Source organism: Bidens hawaiensis, unplaced genomic scaffold (assembly GCF_021521415.1).
Source record: "Bidens hawaiensis isolate Kalapana, Puna unplaced genomic scaffold, B.hawaiensis_p1.1 tig00063370_1, whole genome shotgun sequence".
NCBI lineage: Eukaryota > Viridiplantae > Streptophyta > Magnoliopsida > Asterales > Asteraceae > Bidens > Bidens hawaiensis.
Window position 1 is genome coordinate 12,435 of NW_027501331.1, and position 20,049 is coordinate 32,483.

At 35.3% G+C, this 20,049-nt stretch overlaps 1 pseudogene; it reads right to left on the minus strand.

Annotated features, from left to right (window-relative positions):
- Positions 1–13,044: 13,044 nt before the first annotated feature.
- On the minus strand, positions 13,045–14,497 carry LOC143603932 (hydroquinone glucosyltransferase pseudogene; annotated as a pseudogene).
- Between the last annotated feature and the right edge of the window lie 5,552 nt (positions 14,498–20,049).

Genomic DNA, 20,049 nt, shown 5'->3' on the forward strand with positions numbered 1-20,049 from the left:
CATAGTAAGTGCAGTTGTGTGCGATAAATCAGACCGATGATGATAGCGGAAAGACGGTAGAAATGCGAGTTATGATAAGGGCATGGTGGATACGCCGCTGGTACATCCTATATATAAATGCCTTTATTATGTTCTCGTTTGTGACGTTTTTCGAGTCATGCAAGGATTTGACGTTATTCTTTTGCTTAAAATTTTTCATACAATTGCTTTTCTAAAAACGACATTAGTTAATAATTACTTTAAGTTTATTTTAATTTTGGGACGAAATTTTCAAAAAGTTGGGGATACTGTGACATTCATCAATTATTGAGTCAATCGTATATTCGTTTCGTACTTGTTTATTATGTAAACCAACCCATTTGTAAACAGAAACCCTCGATATATTCAAAATGGTGGATTTTATGTTTCATATTTGTTTTACACTTGATGGGTCTCAAAAACATCCTTTTCGGTCCTTAAAACGCGTTAAAAACACTTAAAACCAACTCCGGGGACCATTTCCTACCATTTTGGAAAAGTTTGATCATGCAGGCCACCCACCCCATAGTGTGGCGCGATGGGGGACACCCTTTGACATCACATGGCGCGATGGCTAGCAGACCAGCAGCTGCCATTTGTGTTTTCTTGTTGGTTCTTTTATCCAAAAGTCGGTTTTTACACACTAAACCTCTTGTTTAATCCTCCAAACCTTGTCCTATAAGTACAAGACCCTTTCCTACATCCATCCCTGCTCTTATTTCATTTTCTCACTCAAATTCAAGAGTCTTGATGGTTGTTTTTCTTTGTTATTGAAGGTTTTACTTTCAAAAGTCAAACTGATCAAGTTTTGCATTTTAATTAGTTTACTTAGTCTTAGATAATACTTGTAACTTATGGCAAAACATATATATAATACACCCCTTGTTACCTTTGGTGGTCACTTCCCCGGTCTCGGTCGGTGGAGTGTTGGTCCTCGTAAGGCAAGGCTTCATGGAGGACTTTCGTGGTCCTTGATATATATTTAACTATCTAACCATCTAACTTTATTATTGCTTACAAACCATGCTTAACTTCTGCTTATCTTGCTTATTTATTGAGTTCCATGGTTATGGGTTTGAAGAGACTAGTCTCGGTTTAACCGTAAATAGCTCTAAACTGTAAACCAAACTTTATTTACTAGTTTTGTTAAATAATTGTTTAAACGTGCTTACTGTTAGATTTAAGTTTCTAAAATCATTTTTATAAGTTCTATGATTATGGTTTTGTGGAATCTTACCTCGGTCTTAACCCGAAACAAGATCCGAACCGAAAACCGAACTTTCGTTTAAAGACTTTATTGTTAAATTTTTTGTTGTAAAACTTAAGTATCATCATTTATACTTAACTATACAAGTTGTTTGATATTTGGGCATGTGGCAACCATCCATGAACTTATTGGGAGATGAAAACCGAACCAAACTGAACTAAACCGAGTTTCACTAGCTTAAGACACACAAGTGTGTTTTTAGCTATCAAGACTTGTTTAAATCTTTAAAAATACTTTATAAACTGATTCTAATTATTTTTTTAAGTACTTGAAAATGTTGGATCCAACTTGATCTCATAACAAAGTTTGGACCGACAAAACCAAACACTCGCTTAACGGACGTTGTTAGTTCTAAAACAATAGAACTACATACTTGGTTAAGTCTTATTAAATTTTATTGATTTATCTCATAACATTCATTATTTTAGAAAATTGACTTTGGGTTTGACCAATTATCAAGACCCGAACAAACAACCCAAAACACTCGTTAAAACCAGTTTTAGTATCTATATTATAAAGGGACTTGCATTCTTGCATTTTTACCCGCCTTATTTCTTAACATAGATTGAGTAAAAATAAGAGCTAGATACTTTAACCCGGTTTCGAGCAAACTTATATTTTTAAAAGACTATTATTATGTTTTTGTTAAATATTTACATTTTAAACCTTAAACTTTAAATGGTTTACTTTTCCTAGTATTTATTTTTTTAAAGACTTCCTAAGACAACCCTTCTAATACGAGACTTCCTTTCACCTAGACTTTGCACGTTAAACCTCATCCTTCCGGTTACTCGTCAATTTACCAAATCAAGTTTGTTACTTGAACGTGAGTACTTTTCATACCCCGTTCTTTATCTTTCGTTTTGGGGGTGATATTGCATACTTATTCAAACTAAATGTTTATACTTGAGTCTTAAACCACAAACTTTATTGTAGACTTTACTTAAATAAATGCTCGATTTGGTGTTATATACTTACATGCTAATGTGTTTACCGCTTTTGGTTGGTTGATTCACGAAATTTGAATCTATTTGGTATTCTCTTATAAACGGTGTCATTAATGTATTCTTATTAACGATCTCACATGAAATCCGAATCTATTTGGTATTCTCTTATAGACGGTGTCGTTAATGTATTCTTATTAACGATCTCATATGAAATCCGAATCTATTTGGTATTCTCTTATAGGCGGTGTCGTTAATGCATGCTTATTTACGATCTCATACAAAATCCTAGGCTGTTTGGTATTCTCTTATAACAAGGTGTCGCTAATGTATTCTTATTAGTAATCTCATTTATCCAGATTCTTTCTATTATTTATTGTTCCGTATACAAGTTGTGGGATTTCATATTATATACTTAAGAAATTGCTCACCAACCTTTGTGTTGACAAATTCTATTTAATGCAATGTTACAGGTTTGACTTTAGTTTGACTCGAGAACTTGAAGAAAAACATTATCAAGACTATTAGGATATTAGAAAAACGAACAATATATTACTTATTGGTTGAATTCGATTATTGTTTGAACAAGTTATGTGATTCTTATGATTTTATGAAATTAAATGAGTTGATTAAAGATTGTCACTTTAATAGTGTTTGTGTTTTGGGCAATCCGTTGCACCCCGGCATGTTTCGCCGCCTTTGGTCGGGGTGTGAAGAGTTCAACTGTATACTAATGCAAACTGAGTAGGAGACAAAGAAGATGGAAGATCAACATTGGGTTACTTCACTCTAGTTGGTGGAAATTTAGTTACATGGAGAAGAAAAAAAGTAGAAGGTCGTAGCATTATCCAGTGTCGAAGCTGAATTATGAGGAATTGCACGTGGAATTGCAGAGGTTCTATGGATACGTAAACTTATGATAGAAATTGTTTTTTTTTAATTTTCAAAATGAAGCTAGTAGAATCATGTGTGACAACAAAGCCGCAATACAGATTTCAAAAAATCTTGTCCAACATGATTGCACAAAACATATTGAGGTTGACCAAAAGATTATCAAATAAAAACTTGAAGCTGGAATTATAGAGTTGCTATTCGTCTGTTCTAAAGACCAATTGGCAAATATTTTAACGAAAGCGGTCAATGGAATAATAGTCAACGAAATTCTTTGCAAGCTGAGGATTGGAGACTCCACTACTCAACTTGAGGGGGAGTATTAGAAAATAAAAGCAAAGGAAAATACAAAAGATACATAAGGCCTCATTTCCTTAGTTAGAAGACATCACAGCCTAATCAATTGACCGTTGTATTCCAAGAATCAAGGCTCGCAATCTTTTTATTATTGTATTTCTTTTTATAGAACCTTTTTGTTCACCTTTATATCTGTAATTATTTTTCTTTGTAAACACAACTCAAACACCACAATGAATATATGAGCAGACTCTCATGTCCAATTTCTAATACTTATCGACCTCATCTTTTCCCACTACTCAATACTCACTCACTTTCACTCTACGAGCAACACACAAAACTTTGGTCAGTAAAACCGCGTTCATTTTGTTTCTCGGAAAAAAGCGGCCATACAATCGTTGGCACCCCACATACCACACTATCTAGTATCAAGTTCCACCCATAGTGTGTCAAGAACCCTCCAGTAGATCCATGATTAAGGATCTCAACCTAAGGGTCCCATGATGACACAACCAGACCCATGTCTTCAACCCGCCCTGAAAACCCGACCGGTAAAGACTCAAACAGCACAATGGGTTTGAGCACTGAAACAACGTGCATCTTATTTTCCAAGTGGACTTTTTACAACCCAAAGAAATCTATAAACATTTTACTCCCACATAAAAGACAGTTCATTGAGCAGCTCTTGGAATAGAACACCACCACTTCTAAATTACAAAAACAAAACCGACCCAACTCACTGCTTATCCAACCACCTCAAACATTCAAACCCTTCACCAATCTCGTATCAAGGGTCCAACAGGGTAAAATTTGGGTTTACAGATGTCACCTTCTTCCATGAACTTAAATGGACTTGGTTCCAATTCAAGAAAGTCATTCACTAATGCATCCTTTGCCTTCCAAACATTTTGGTCGACTCAACCATCCGTAAATATTGCTCCCTCTACTTATCATGAAGCGCCTCATATATATCTTCTCCTTGAAATGGAACACATCTGGGTAATCTCACCGGCTTAGCCAAGTCTTTATAATCACATGCATACATTTCCTCTAAATTGGTGTGTGGAAGACACTAACCACTACCATAGTGAATGTGTACAAAGCAATTAGACTATGATATTGAACTATTTGACAATTTTAACACTAGGTGGGCTAAATATAGCTACAATCAAAGATGTGGGTATGTTATTGATCGAGTCGCTGACTAACTCGGTTAAGGTAGGTATGACGTAGAGCATGAATTGACCAAACTATAGTATATGAGAGCTGCTAATATGATATGGCTTTAAGGATGTCGTTTTGGGGTTTAATGGGAGATCTAACGGTTGTGGGATAAAGAAGGTGATGGGGAAACGGTGGTGGAGGAGAATGTAGTTTGGTAACCAGATGCGAAAAACACAAACACTATTTTATATCATAAGCTCGATCTTTGTAATCTCATTAGCTCGAAAAATTAAAATCCTCAAAACTCTTATTGATATAACTCACAAGCTCGGGTATATATACTAATTTAAACTTGAAAACCTAATTAGACTATAATACAAAAACTCATCATACTTAAATACTAATTAGTAAAAACAAATTTATATACTAATAAATAAATTCCTTGTTGTCCAAGTTATTTGTTTAACTTGTTCACCAAGTAATTTATTCCATGTAAACCAAATTATTGGCTCAACTTGATAAATAGGAAACTAACCCATCATAGGCTCGATGAGTAAACCCAACCCGCCTCATTGACTCGAGGACGAGAATTAAAGCCAGTAATCCACCCCCTAATTTCCGACTTGAAATAGGTGGATCTTTTTATTCCAAACTTGTCTCCTTTGACATGTCTAGTTTGACCCAAGATATTGACATTCTCGGCTTTAAAAACCGTATTGGTCTTCATCATCTCGGTCATTTTTTTCTCTTGATCCAAATCTCCCGAACTGACTTCCTTTGTGACCATGTGCCCAACCATTCCATGATATACACTCCTTTGATTGTGATTATGGTCATCTTGTCTAGTGAACATCAATATTCCTTGATCTCCTCGCCATTCTTCAAGAGACAAGTTGCTTTGCGCCAAATCTTGAAAACAAAAAAAACAAAAATTCTCAACGTGAATTAATTGTTGTGGAACAATTAATCGTATTATAATAAAAGAAGCCTCCCATCATGATCACCAAACTAATTCTTTGAACAAAAAAGAATTTTTGTTGAACAAAAATAAATCAAATTTGATTTTTATGATTCCTCTTAGAACTAATAAAATTCCTTAAGAAAGAGAAGCCCAACCTTTCTGTTGACTTTATGTTGCACCTATATGAAACCCCACTTCAACAAAACTCGGAACCCAACTTTGTTGAGCCAAAACAAAAATCAACCAAAACTTTGGACCTTAAACCCTTTTCTTTTCCTCCTTGTTTAGTCTTAAAATAATTTCAATCGGAAACCAGTTGTTTCTGAGTTGACGCCGAAAGAACAGAAAAGAACGTTGTTGTCTACCAGTCACCAAATCTCAGTATGTCACAAACCCTTGTCTCGATCGCCGACCCTCACCTCGATTATTCGATCACAGCCTGTTTGAACTTGGTTGTAATTCCAATCACAAGTTGACCAAACCCTTCGTATTGATCATGACGTTGATTGATGTCTTATGCCTTCGGTCTCCTCTTAATTAATCACGGATTTGATCGATAAACTCCCAATAGCGTCACGGCTCTGATACCAATTGAAGTTTGGTAACCAAAACTGAAAAACACAAACAATATTTTAGATCATAGCTCGATCTTTGTAATTTACATTAGCTCGAAATATTACAATCCTCAAAACTCTTAATGATATAATCCACAAGCTCATGTATATATACTAATTTAAACTTGAAACCTAATGAGACTAGAATACAAAACCTTATAATACTCAAATACTAATTAGTAAAAACAAATCTGAATATTCCATGTAATCCTTGTTATCTAAGTTATTTGCTCGACTTGTTTACAAAGTAATTTATCCCATGTAAACCAAACTATGGGCTCAACTTGATAAAAAAAAACTAACTCATCATAGACTCAATGAGTATACATAACCCACCTCATTGAATCGAGGATGGGAATTAAGTCCAACAGAGAAGCCTATTAGCAAACTCAATGGGTATTTACAATCATAATTTACCATTAAGTACATGTGCAAACCTACTCTTGTAAAAGGAAACCTTAAACCCATGAATTAAATCCTTTTAATCCCTTGAATTATTAATCTTTTATTTATTTTTAGGACACTCATAAACAGGATGCAGTACCTGTAATCGAATATATGACCTATCTAGCCTCGCACCAATTAAGTTAATGGGGTCACTTCAATCACATGACGAATGGACTAATAGAAGCTTAACTAAGAAGCAAATAAAAGATGATTAACAAGAATTACAAGTAATGGTGGATCGACCACAAGTTGGGTATGGGCTAAATGGAGCTAGAGATAGAGGTAGAAGCCCTCCCTGAGGTAAGGACGTGGCAGAAGTTTTGATAGGAATAGAGTACCATAAATCCACAATGTACTTTATGAAAAAAATTGGGCATTTAAAAAGAGATTGTTGGTTATGGACAAGCAAAGAGTACCGGGTGCTAGTATCGTACTGGCACCAAATCAGGTACTTTCGGTACCAATTCGACACCGTGTTTTTGACATTTCCGGACGGTACGGTATTGGTATTCTCCATAATTATGTCCTTCGTTACCGATACCTACCCAAAATTTTCAGTGTTGATGCCCATTTTCAGGATTTTGGTATTAGTACTTTCGATACCTGTACCGAGTTTGTCCTGTTGTCGGTACAACGATGAGAAACATGAAAATGTAGCAGCTAATAATGAAAATGCACCAAAAGACAATGCAAATGAGGAACTGCTACTTTTCGTGGCCTTTGCACAAGAAAACAATTATTGCTTGGCTACTCACATCAGCATTGGATTGATTACTATGTGACATTTGCTCCTATTGCCCAATTTGAAACAATATGTGTTGTGATTTTTGTTGCAGCTCAACTTGGTTGGGTCGTCCACCAACTATATATTAAATATACATTTCTTAATGAAGAATTAACCGAGGACGTATATGCATGCATGGTAAAGACGACAAGGTATGCAAACTAAAGTGTGGAGTGTTTATCTTTCAAGAGGAGTATGCGTAGCTGAAAGTTGAAAGGTTAGGTTTACATAAAACTAAAACAACTTTCTATGAAAACTTGCAATAAAAAGTAATCAATAATATTTTAAAAACAAAATATGAACGAATGGTTGTTTTTAAACCACCGTTACAATTCAAATGCAGAAGAAATAATAATAAATTAAATAATAGCTAATAACATGAAATGAACTTACGAAAACAAGAATACCGATATAAATGAAAGTAAAATAAGGCATGTGCAGGCTGAGGATTTATGTTAATCAAAGGTTCCTTAAAAGAGATTTTGGGCCACCTAAGTGAACCTGTCTATCTTTCAGGATATAACGACCGAATCAGTGTATACTGACGGGATTAACCTAGCACCCAAACTATACCAGATATAAGAGTTTCTATGAACGAGAAAGCTGGAAACAACTATGTTTGAGGATCGGTTTGCATGAACGATAGTCTTTCATCGTCCTACTATATATTGCAAGTGTAGTATACTTAGGAGGTGACACTTGGCTGCTGACTAATCTCTCAACTCACCAAGTGATGAAACCTATGTTGCTGACTCATCACTGGATGATGACAAGTGTCACGCAACACGACTAGATGACCACAAGTGTCACACACGTAGGTATACTGGGTTAAGGTGTTGACACATAGCGTGATGACTCATCACTACCGATGTCATGTTTCTCACTACACCAAAAAATACTAAGGCGTGCGTGTTGGGTAATGCCACTGAACATGTCTCGTCATACTAAAAAAACAATCTTTCTTATAAGTCGTTCCAAAGTTTATCATTTCAATGCGGGACAACCCCATTTTCCTATTTTACCATTGTGGGAAAAACCCATTTTTTTGGTTCACGCTCTCAAATATATAACTTGAAGTATCGATGTCACATATATCATCACTCCACCTTATAAGCATTAACAATAATTATACCATGGGAAACAGACTCATTCATCTATAAAAGAGCTCGAAATATGTTGACCTGTGTTGAACAAGAAACCAATAAGCCTCAACATATAAATTTTTCAAAGTCTTGTAGCCAAGAACAAAGAAGACACCTCTCGTTGAATATTCTGAAATATATTGACCAACTGTACTAATTCGTCTTAGGTATACAATACGAACATATAGGACTATAAATTTCTTGAAAAATTCTCAAAATAGGCCATTTGAGGAGAGAGAGTCTCAAAATAGGCCACAAATTTCAAAACGTCCATTAATAATCCATCTCTGCTGGGACATTTGGTTTCGTTGTGACATTTGGTTTTGTGCCAAATTCTTGAGATTTCAAGCCAAATCTGCCTGACCCATGAGATTTCAAAGAAAATCCGTCTAACCCATGAGATTTCATGCCAAATCCGCCTGGCCTGTGAGATTTCAAGCCGAACCCGTTTACTTGAAAACCATCTCCTCCGTGATATTTGAAAAAAGTTTGAATTCACCTCTTTTTGATTCACCACCACCTCATTGCTTTGTAATAATCCCGATTAATCTTTGTAATCTTCTCCGTCCTTCAACATCCAACATCACCATCTGCGGCTACCGTCGGCTACTGATGTGCGGATAATATATATATAAATAATAAACACGAATCGCAACTAAGTTTTAAAAACCAAACAACATATCCTAGTTTACACAAACGACAAGTGTACCAGTCGTGTATAGCAAAGATAAGGAAAGTCCGGATATCGAACTCGAAGACACGTGAGAACGACTCCAATTATAAACCCTAATACAAATCCTACCCTGAAAGATTTTAATATTATTAATAACTACTTGACCTAATTTACTTTAACTAACTTAATTAATTAGACTTAAGTAATTGGACTAACTGACAAAAATTACCAAACTTAGAACACTTAAGAACCCTTAACTGATACGATAGAGAACACATCTACCTAGGTAAGAATCAAATTGACTACTCAACAAGTAAATGGATTGAATGATCTCACGACACTGGTATCTAAAGATGACACTACTAAGGTTCGCTCAAGCTAGCTAGATCACTTCTCGGTCTCACTAACAAACCGTAACTTCACTTAATTGATTAGAAAAGCATACCGGAAAACGATTACTAAGGTGTTCTAATGTCGACTCTCCTCTCAGAATCACCGACACTCAACCATAATGGAAATGAATACTACACAACCAAGGATAGAGGAACAATTCAATTGAACACAAATTAGATCAATTAATCTCTCCAAAACCCCAAACCCGACAAGAACCAAACTCGCTCTCTCGCAATCCTAATCCTAGCATGCAAAGGCAATGAGACAACCCTAACTTCTTATCACCTCTTGGTCTCTAAGAAGGTTTAATCCCGCTGATTTATATTAAATAACTTACTTAACAAAACCCTACGGTTGTACATACCGCAAACAAACCCTAAACACGAAGTTTAGAATCAAACATGCAAAAATCAATCAAAACACAATCAATCAATTAAAGCATGAGGTTAATGAAGTAATATTAATAAAATCCCAGCAACTAAACATAAACTAATTCATATATAAATCAAACTTTACAATAGCAATTCAAGTCTTTTGATCAAACAATCCACAAAACTCATCAAACTTAAACAATTATCATCAAACCTAGGTAGAACTAACATGATTAGCCAAGCATCTTAATTGGACAGCATCATATACTTATAAAAATATTTATATTACTCATCCAAATATAAGTAAACTCATTCAACAATCAAGAATAATCAAACAGAACTCAATACTTATTTCAATTGCAAAAGAATTCAACTTTATGATAAAAAAAAACAAGGCAATTATGAAACTTAAATCAAACCAAAGTATATGATGAAGTATGATGATGATGGCTGTCTTTGAAGGCTTAAAACACTTAGAAAACACTTGTAACTTGGTTGCAAAACTCTCTTTTTTTCCTCCAAGCTGCTGCCGATCAGAACCTTCACCAAACTAGGGTTTATAATTTTTTTCTTCTTTTCTTCCTTGCTGCTGCTGATTTTGGGATTATGGGGTTGGTTAGGGTTTATTTTCTTGTTGTTTATTATATTAAAACACATATGGGCTTCACAAAATGGATATGGGTCGGGCCTTTGACTTGGTTCTTCAAGAATAGTGCATAAATAGCCTTAAAGTGTCTTGAAAAGATCGGTTTCTTATTCTTTAAACCCATAACCTACAAAATACATATTCATGTAAGATCATACTAAAACAAGTTAAAAACATTAAATATTAGATAAATAAGATTAAAACAATGATAAATAGCGCGGGAAACAAGTGTGTTTTACAACACATTAGCTACACTATCTTCGACCACCATCACGTTCACCATCTCCGGCCATTTTCGTATTCACCATCCAACATCAACATATCCGCCCACCGTCTCCATCCAACATCACCATATTCGGCCACCCGCCATCATCATCCAACATCAATATATCAGGCAACCGTTGTCTTCGTGCTAGCCTCCATTTCGTGGTGAACCAACTCTGTAGTCTTCCAACATCAACATATCTGCATCACGTCATCTTCTCTGGTTTCCGACAAGTGGCGGCGGCGGTGGTGGTGAATCAATGGTTCCGTCATCCTCTCTAGTTTCCGGCAAGTGTCGGTGGTGGTGGTGGTGGTGTGAATCAATGATGGAATGATGTGGATTCAATTTTTTCAAAAACTCACGTAGGAGACTGTTTTGGTTTGAAATCTCACGTGTCAGACGGTTTTCCTTTGAAATCTCACTGATCAGACGGATTTGGCTTGAAATCTCACGAATTAGGCATGAAACCAAATGTCACTGTGGGAAACCAAATGTCACAGCTGAGAGGGATTTTGGTGGCCTGTTTTGAGACTCTCTTTTTCTCAAATAGTCTATTTTAGGAATTTTTTTTTTCAGTATGATTTAAGGAGAGTATTTTTATTGTATTTTTATTATCATTTTAATCAACATCGATTAGTTTCGTATTTTAATCAGGCGGGCTAGTTGATGTTTTATGAGAAAAGATATTATCATCACTAGGTGACAAGGGTAATTAATTAATGAAGGTGATAACTCACTTAAGTGAAAGATAAGAGGTACCTTTTCTGGACTCATGTAGAACGGCCATGTGACCATCTTATTATTGTCTGATGGGATTCCTCAACCACTAGATAACAAGGGGAAAAATAAGAGGTGTACAGAAAACCCAAACTTGGAACAGGAACTGAAATAAAAATCTGGAATCGGTTTTTTAATACCCGAACTCGTACCTGATTTTACCGTAGGGTACAAATAAGGTATGCATTTTGGCACTAAAACCCGAACCCGAACCCGAACCCGAACCGGACCCGATTTGTACCCGGTAATACCCGAAAACCCGAACCGGTTCCATACCCGGAACCGGGTTTTTCCAATACCCGAAAGCGGGTATTTCAAATACCAGATGTATACCCGAAAAATACCTTAAAAATACCCGAAAAACACCCCTAAAAAGTGTTTAAAAAATCCAATCTATACCAGAAAAAATACCTGGAAAAAAACCCGAAAAAACTCGTAAATAGGGTTTTTTCAATACCCTATAATAAGGTATTTAAATACCCGGTTTTAAAATATCCGGTACCATACCCGACCCGAACCCGATGCATAGGGTATGGTTTTTAGAGATAATACCCGACCCGAACCCGACCCGGTTATTATTTATACCCAGTTCTATACCCGAACCCGGTTATTTATAAAACCAGATTTGTGCACCTCTAGGCGAAATTGCCGTTGGCGCAATTTTTTGTACTATAATCAATTGGGTTGGATTGGATCAACATTTATTAGATCATGTGTGATGGATGGAGTCATTTTATAGGTGTTTTGTGACCTTTAACGTCACATCAGTGTAGTGATTTTTGGTTTAAAGGCATACAGTGAATGAAGCCCCAACAATCGTTACCTTATTATTATTTATAAAAAAATAACATATACATGTGTAGAGTTAATTTGGTAAAAATGTGAAAAGTTTGTAAGAACCTCCAGGATATATCATTAGTTGAATAATCACACAATATACATGTGTCTATCTTGATCATATATATATATATATATATATATATATATATATATATATATATATATATATATATATATGAATATACAGAGATAACATGTATATCTTTATTCACTTGAGACCAGACCTATCACACCGAATTGGGCCCTTGCTTGTTCGATTCGCATAGGTTTAACCTTCCGAGAAATAATCTGATAGTTTTAAACTTTGAGATTCAACTGGTGAACCGTTAGGTTGGGTAGAACAAATATTGTGCTGTGCAGTTTGTTCCAGTCCGTTTGCAAGATGCGTTCAAAAAATTATTTGGCTCCTTTTTATAGAACCTGAAAGCGGATGAAGAGCAAGACGAAATAATAAAGTTCAATTTAAGAGGAATAATGTGACCAAAGGTTGTTTGATCTAGTCATGAATACCAAAAAAGGTGATGCATGTATAACACCAATAAATATAATATTAGCCACACAACATATGAGCCACTTCTACAAAAGACTTGGTTGATGAACCATCTGGACTTAGTGCTGCTACACCAAGACCTTTGAACTCACTAATTTTCACCCTCATCTTGCGCCCATCTTCTCCTTCAATCAAACTTCTGACGCACTTACCGATTTCATCTCTTCCCACCAATCCATTTTCGCCCACTTTCACCCTACGAGCAACGCCCAAACCATCAGAAACTAAAACCGCGTTCAATTTCTGCTCCGCAAAAAGTGGCCACGCAATCATAGGCACTCCATGGACCACACTCTCCAGTATAGAGTTCCACCCACAATGAGTCAAGAACCCCCAGTAGACCCATGGCTTAGAATCTCGACCTGAGGGGCCTAAGACGACACAGCCAGTCCCCGATCTTCAACCCGCCTCAAAAACCCTTCAGGTAAAAACTTAAACGGATCAAGATGGCTATGTGCAGTGAAATAACTTGCGTTTGATTTTCCATGTGGACTTTTTATGACCCAAAGGAATCTTTGACCACTTTGTTCCAACCCGAAGGCTTGTTCATTGAGTTGTTCTTGGGACAGTGTACCACCACTTCCAAACGATACAAACAAAACCAACCCAACCGGTTGCTTATCCAACCACTTCAAACATTCAAACCCTTCTCCGGTCTGGCTCTCCGAACCAGACCGTATCAAGGGTCCAACCGGGTAAATTTTCGGTTTGCACCAATCACCTTCTTCCATAGCCTTAAACGGACCGCATTCCAATTCAAGAAAGCTGTTAAGAAATATACCCTTTGGCAAACTATACATCTTGGCTATCCCAAGCGCTTCGAAATACGTCTCATTCTTCTTATCTTGAACCGATTCCAACATATCACTTCCTTGAAACGGAACACACCCGGGTAACCTCACCGGTTCATGCAAGTCTTTATACTCACATGCATACATCTTGTCTAAAATCGGTGTTTGGAAGACACTAACCAATACCATAGCAGAAAGTGCACAAAACATGTAGGCTGGAATATTAAATTCTTTAGAAATTTCAAAGCTAGGAGGGCCAAACATATCAACAATCAAAGCCGAGGGTCGTTTTCTAGTCGACTCGCTGGCTAACTCGGTTAAGGTACGACGTAAAGCAGGTAATGAACGAGTAAAAGTAAGTAATATCCGACTTTCTAAGGTGGTATCTTCGGGAATGTCGTTTAGGTCTACAGGAGGGAGGAAAATTGAAGCAATGTTTTCTGGCATGTTGTTGAGGATGTCGTTTTGGGGTTTAATGGGAGAACCAGCGGCTGTGGGGATAATGAAGGTGATGAAGAAAGGGTGGTGGAGTTGAAGCCGGTGACCGAACTCAACGAGTGGAATGAGGTGACCCATTCCTGGACTCGGGAACATGGCAATGTGAGATTCATTTTTTGAGTCCATCATTAAATCCTTATTTCACAATTTCTCTTGCAACATATTTATAGAGCTATGTTTCATTTTCCCCGTTTTATAATACATAATTTTTTTTAAAGACAAAAGCTATAAAAGTAACAATATAAAGTACACTATTAATATTTATGCATATGAGAACTTTCTATATATTTTGGAATTTCTATTTTAAACTGACTTAGAACATCCACCACAATATACGTTTAAGAAAAATACAAAAATAGAGCATCATATATATTGATATATAAAAATAAATATTTAAAAAAATACAAAAATAGAGCTTTGTTTTCATTGTATATGGTTGTATTGTATTTTGTGATCTATATTACTGTTGTATTATATGTTCTGCCTTACTGTGTAGCATATTTTTGTGCGTATTATGTGCTTCAATTTTGGGGTATATTGTTGTATTGTATTTTCATGTCATGTATTTGTGAGACATTTTACATGTATTGTTTTAACCTTTTAAGCATGTTGTTTTACATGTTAGTTTTTTTATTTACCCGTGTGACATTTTGAAATTATAGATATTTCCCAAAATCAATAGTGCAACTCGTTTAGTTTTTCGAGGAGAACACAATTATAGTGTTCAATTTCACTCTAGAACTTAAAATAGAAAACCCCTGAACTGAAAACTCTAAGGTTCGTCGGACAATTTAAACAGTCAGATCCGACGAAAGCATGAACTGAACCGTCAAATCCAACTGTTTATTATTACGTCGGTTTTTTTCATTAATCCGTCGGACAAAACCATAAACCGTCGGACCTAGTGGAAGAGTATGCTACGTGATGCGTCAGGATAGAGTAAAAATTATGTCAGATCAGGAACGACTTCCGTTGGATTCAACGGATTAGTTTAGCTATTTTTGAAATTTGTTTTGGTCTTGGGCTAAAACTAGAAGAAGTGCACGGTCAAAAGTGGCTAGTTTGGAATTTTTCCAGTATTTAATCTTTGTTTTAAATATGTGTTGCATTTCAAATCCAACACAACCCCTTACTCTTTGATTAAATCCAGCACATCTCTTACATGAGGTGGATATTCAGGAGTAACTATGGATAAACCTCTTAAGTATTGAATGAAGCTAAATTAAAAATATGATAGTGGTGCAGTTGGATTGATGGTGATATAGTTTTGTCATGCACGACATTAGAAATCGTATGAAGTTTCATAAGATATTCTAACTTCATGTCTTTGATGATAATACGGTAGAAAGCATTAGCTATGCTTTCACGATAGTGATGAACTAATCGTCTTCCAGTAATAGGTCAAGAAAGATCAAACTATTGCCTCATGGATATAAAATACGATGCTGCTGAGGCTCTGGATTAAGTGTATGTGGTAGACAGAACAATTTAGATTTGTGGGAGCAGAATAGAATGTGCTGGATTTTGAACAAAAGAAAAACTCCCTCCGTCCCATTATAAGTGTCCTAGTTTGACTTTTCAAGTCTTTCTTTTGCAACCTTGACCGTATATATTTTTGTTCGTGTCATATAATACTTGATGAAAATTATGTCAATGTAAAATACATTTAAAACCCAACCTATTCATATATTTTACATCAAGTATTATATAACACAAACAAAAATATTATCGGTCAAAGTCAAACAAAAAAAACTTGAAAAATCAAACTATGACACTTATAATGGGACAGATGGAGTAACATTTTTGTTTGTCATATGTCACTCTCTCTTTCATTCTTCGCCAACTTTCTATTTGATTCACGGGCTATATATATAGAGAGAGAGACACACACACACATCTACCTTAGCAAATTGTTTATGATACTTAACCCTCTTAAACATCATAATACGAAAACGGAGATGATATAATTATTAATTCAACAAAAGGTAAAGGCTCATATACTTTTAAAGAAGCTCCAAATTGGTAAGTTAATAACGTTGCTAACATAAACAAGTCATGTCCGTACCTATTTTGCTAGATGTCACAAATACGCGTACCTAGGGTGCAATACCAATCTCCTTTCAATAAACTTACAACATTGCATAGCATTATTAACAATTTAACTCGATTGAACTATTGAATAGATCTTTAGCATCGATTGATCATCTTTGATATGTTTGGATCACTGTTCTTAGATCATATACCAGTGATGTATATAGATCTCTTCATCTGTCTCTTTGTATTTTTTTAAAGTTGCTTACGAATTATGATACTCATTGCTTAAACTTCATGTATAAAACGTAGACCCAAATGAAATAAACAAAACATGTGAAATAAACATGTGAACTTTCAGAGTTGAATAAACAAAAATAAGATATTTTCAAGTTTGTGGATATTAAATGAAATAAACAAAACTTGTAGAACAACTGAAATAAACATAACTTTTAAAACAATTGAAACTTTGTGGTCGATCAAATGTAACATTCTAGATTTTAAGGATATCGATTTGAATAAAATTACACTAAGTTTAATGCGATGTATGAAAAAAACATATAAGGATTGAGTTGGATAGGTTGAGAAAATTAAGAAAATATGGAATACATGCATGTGGCTTCTATCACTTAGTTTTGGGTAAACAATTAAATTCAATAACCGGTCATAAACAGCCTACTAGATCGTGAAACTGAATGCAACAACAACATACTAGACAATGACGAGGAAAACACCATAATTGATTTGATAATGTAAAAGTGATAAACATCAAGTACTTGAAATTATATGTAAACAACCGAAACATAAATTCTGAAGATCTTGAGTACAAGGTATTTATTGGAAAGACATAAATGAAAAATGATAGATTGTAAGGTTAACGTCCTTCCGGGTAGCGGTAGAGACTTCAACTTCCTACTGATTGATTACTTGGAATTCATTAGCGTAGATCATTCGTCCTTAAGCACCTTAAGTGGCTTGATCTCCTTGAACTTGATTGAATGGATTTGGTTGGGCTAGTGTGTAACATCCTACTTTTGATAATAATAAATAAAAGAATTCCATTTACTTAGTGTGTTATTATTTAGTTTAGTTAGATAAAAATAATAGAGTGTGGGTTTGGACAATAAAAGATGGAATAACAGATGGTGATTGGTCTTAGGTCCATAGGCTTAATGGTATATAAACCCCCTTAAACCTCCCCAAAACCCTAAAACCCTCATTTCCATCTTCTAGCCTCCATAACACACTCAAAAACACACACAAACACTCTCATCATTTTGGACCTATATCCGAGCTGAAGAAAGGTTGAGTTTCGTGCTCAATATCATTAAACAACAAGATACAAAATCCAGATTTACGTGTTGAATCCAAGCCGAAGCAAAACCAAACCTAAAAGGTACGTTTTAGATGTAAAGCTTAAGTTTTTGAGGTCGGTTTGCCCTAGAATTTGATACTAAGGCAAATCGGGCCTTATTATGTAATAAAAATATGAACTTGAAAGTAAACAAGATGTTGGTATGAAACGGGACAAACGTGTAACGTTTGAACCAAGTTAGTGCAAGGAAACAACATGGTTAAAGTCCTAGGCTCATTTATTATACCAGACGGGCAAAACGAGTCGAAAAGAAAGGCTGGAAAATAATGGGAATAAAATTAGATTCAAACGAAAAGTAATCGAATCGAGTGGGCAAAGTAATCGATCGAATGGACAAAGTAATCGAACCGAAGGAAAAAAGTAATCGAATCGAATGGAAAAAGTAATCGAATCGAATGGACAAAGTAAGAGAATCGAATTGACAAAGTAATCGAATCGAATTCGATTCGATTAGAAGCTATCATTCGATTAAAATCTGCCATTCGATTAGAATTTTTTATTCGATTAGAATTTCCATTCGATTAGTTCAAACTTAAGTTTTCTGATGAATTTTTAGTAAATGACTGTTAATGATTCTTTAGAATTTCCAGCTCGACTCCAGCCAGGGGCTCTGCCCTTTGGACCCTTCTAGGGGCTACTGCCCCTAGACCACACTGCCAGAAGCGTTGTCCCCGGACCCCTGTTAGCTAGGGGTTACACTAACCTAGACGTATGATATAGTTAGAGATAGTTAATTGATATTTAGAATTATTGCACAGTTAGTCGTGCACAGCTAAGGAGGGGTATTACATTTAACTCTGAGAAGCACAGGACACAGGTGAGTTTCTAGCCTCATTTCCTTGTTATGTTTTCAGGGTTGTGTGCATACTCGATCTGATTAGTTAATACACTTACCTTAAGTGGTATGTGTATGTTATGTGAATGTTTTATGAATGATGTGTGAATGATATATGAATGATATATAAAGGATAAAGAGTATGTATAAAAGTATATAAAAATAAATATAAAGAACATACGTATGGTTGTATGGTAAGAAGGTGGCATACCCTATTAATATCTGTGAAAGGAGGGTGTCAGACCCTAAAAATACCTGAGAAATGAGAGTGGCAGACCCTAATAATATCTGTGAGATTATAGAGCAAAATGCTCTTTAAAACGTATAAGTATATCTGTAAAGTAAGATAAAATATGAAAGAATGAAAGAACAAAAGTATGAAAGTAAGAATGAAGGTATATACTTGTGTATGTACAAAAGGAAGTAAAGCAGGTTATGTATGTAGTATATGGACGTATAGTATGTTACCTGATTAAATAGAAATCACTCAGCGTAGCTGACTTTTAGTATGCACGCAGGTGAATAGGTTAAAGGAGCTAGCTTGAATGAAGACACATGGCATTGGACTGAAGATAGTGGCATCTTGAGAAGAATGTTATGATGTAATTTTTTATTATGTTTTTATTTTGAAAGACAAATTTGAATGATGTTAAGTTAAGAATTAAAAAATGTTATGTAATATACGGTTGACTTGTTAAATTGCGCAAAAAGTTTTAATTAAATCTGATATTTATAACTATGTTTATGACTGATTCCAATGCCAAAGTAGGGCACCGGGACCGGGGCCTTACATAGTGATATAATGCTAAATACATATGTTTCCCCTGTATAGTTTGTATAATATTTTATTAGTTTTCGTGTGTTTTTATCTAGAATTTGTATTATTACTAACGTATGTGTAATATAGGTTTTGGAACTTGAAAAGGCGTTAAAAAGAGCAAGAAATAATGCTAAACGAGCTAGCATCAAGAACCGGTTCGAACTATAAGTGAATTAACATTTAATCGACATGAGAATCGAGAAAAAAGGCAAGTCTCGTGTCACACCATGCCATTAGGGGGGGGGGGGGGTCGTTTTATGGAAAACTAGATACCATTGTAAGCAGCGGAATATTATTGATAAAATAAGCTACAAGGTTTAATATATATATATATATATATATATATATATTTAAAACAAGGTGTAACTACACAACTATCTATTCTTTGACACTGCTGCAAACTCGTGTTAGTTTCTAATAAACTTGGCCCCTAATCTTCATTGTTACTATTGGGCCTACACCTTAATCCTTAGTCATACTAATTACAATGCTAATCCAAAATCCCTATCCACAACACAAGTACTTGAATACATGCTAAAAAGCGCCAACTAAAAAGTTGGTGAGTTAGTGAGTTTAGCTCACATACACATAAAAGAGTTCAATCATAATAGTGTGCAAGTTTGCGTGTACGTAAGTATAAAGCATGGAACATCAA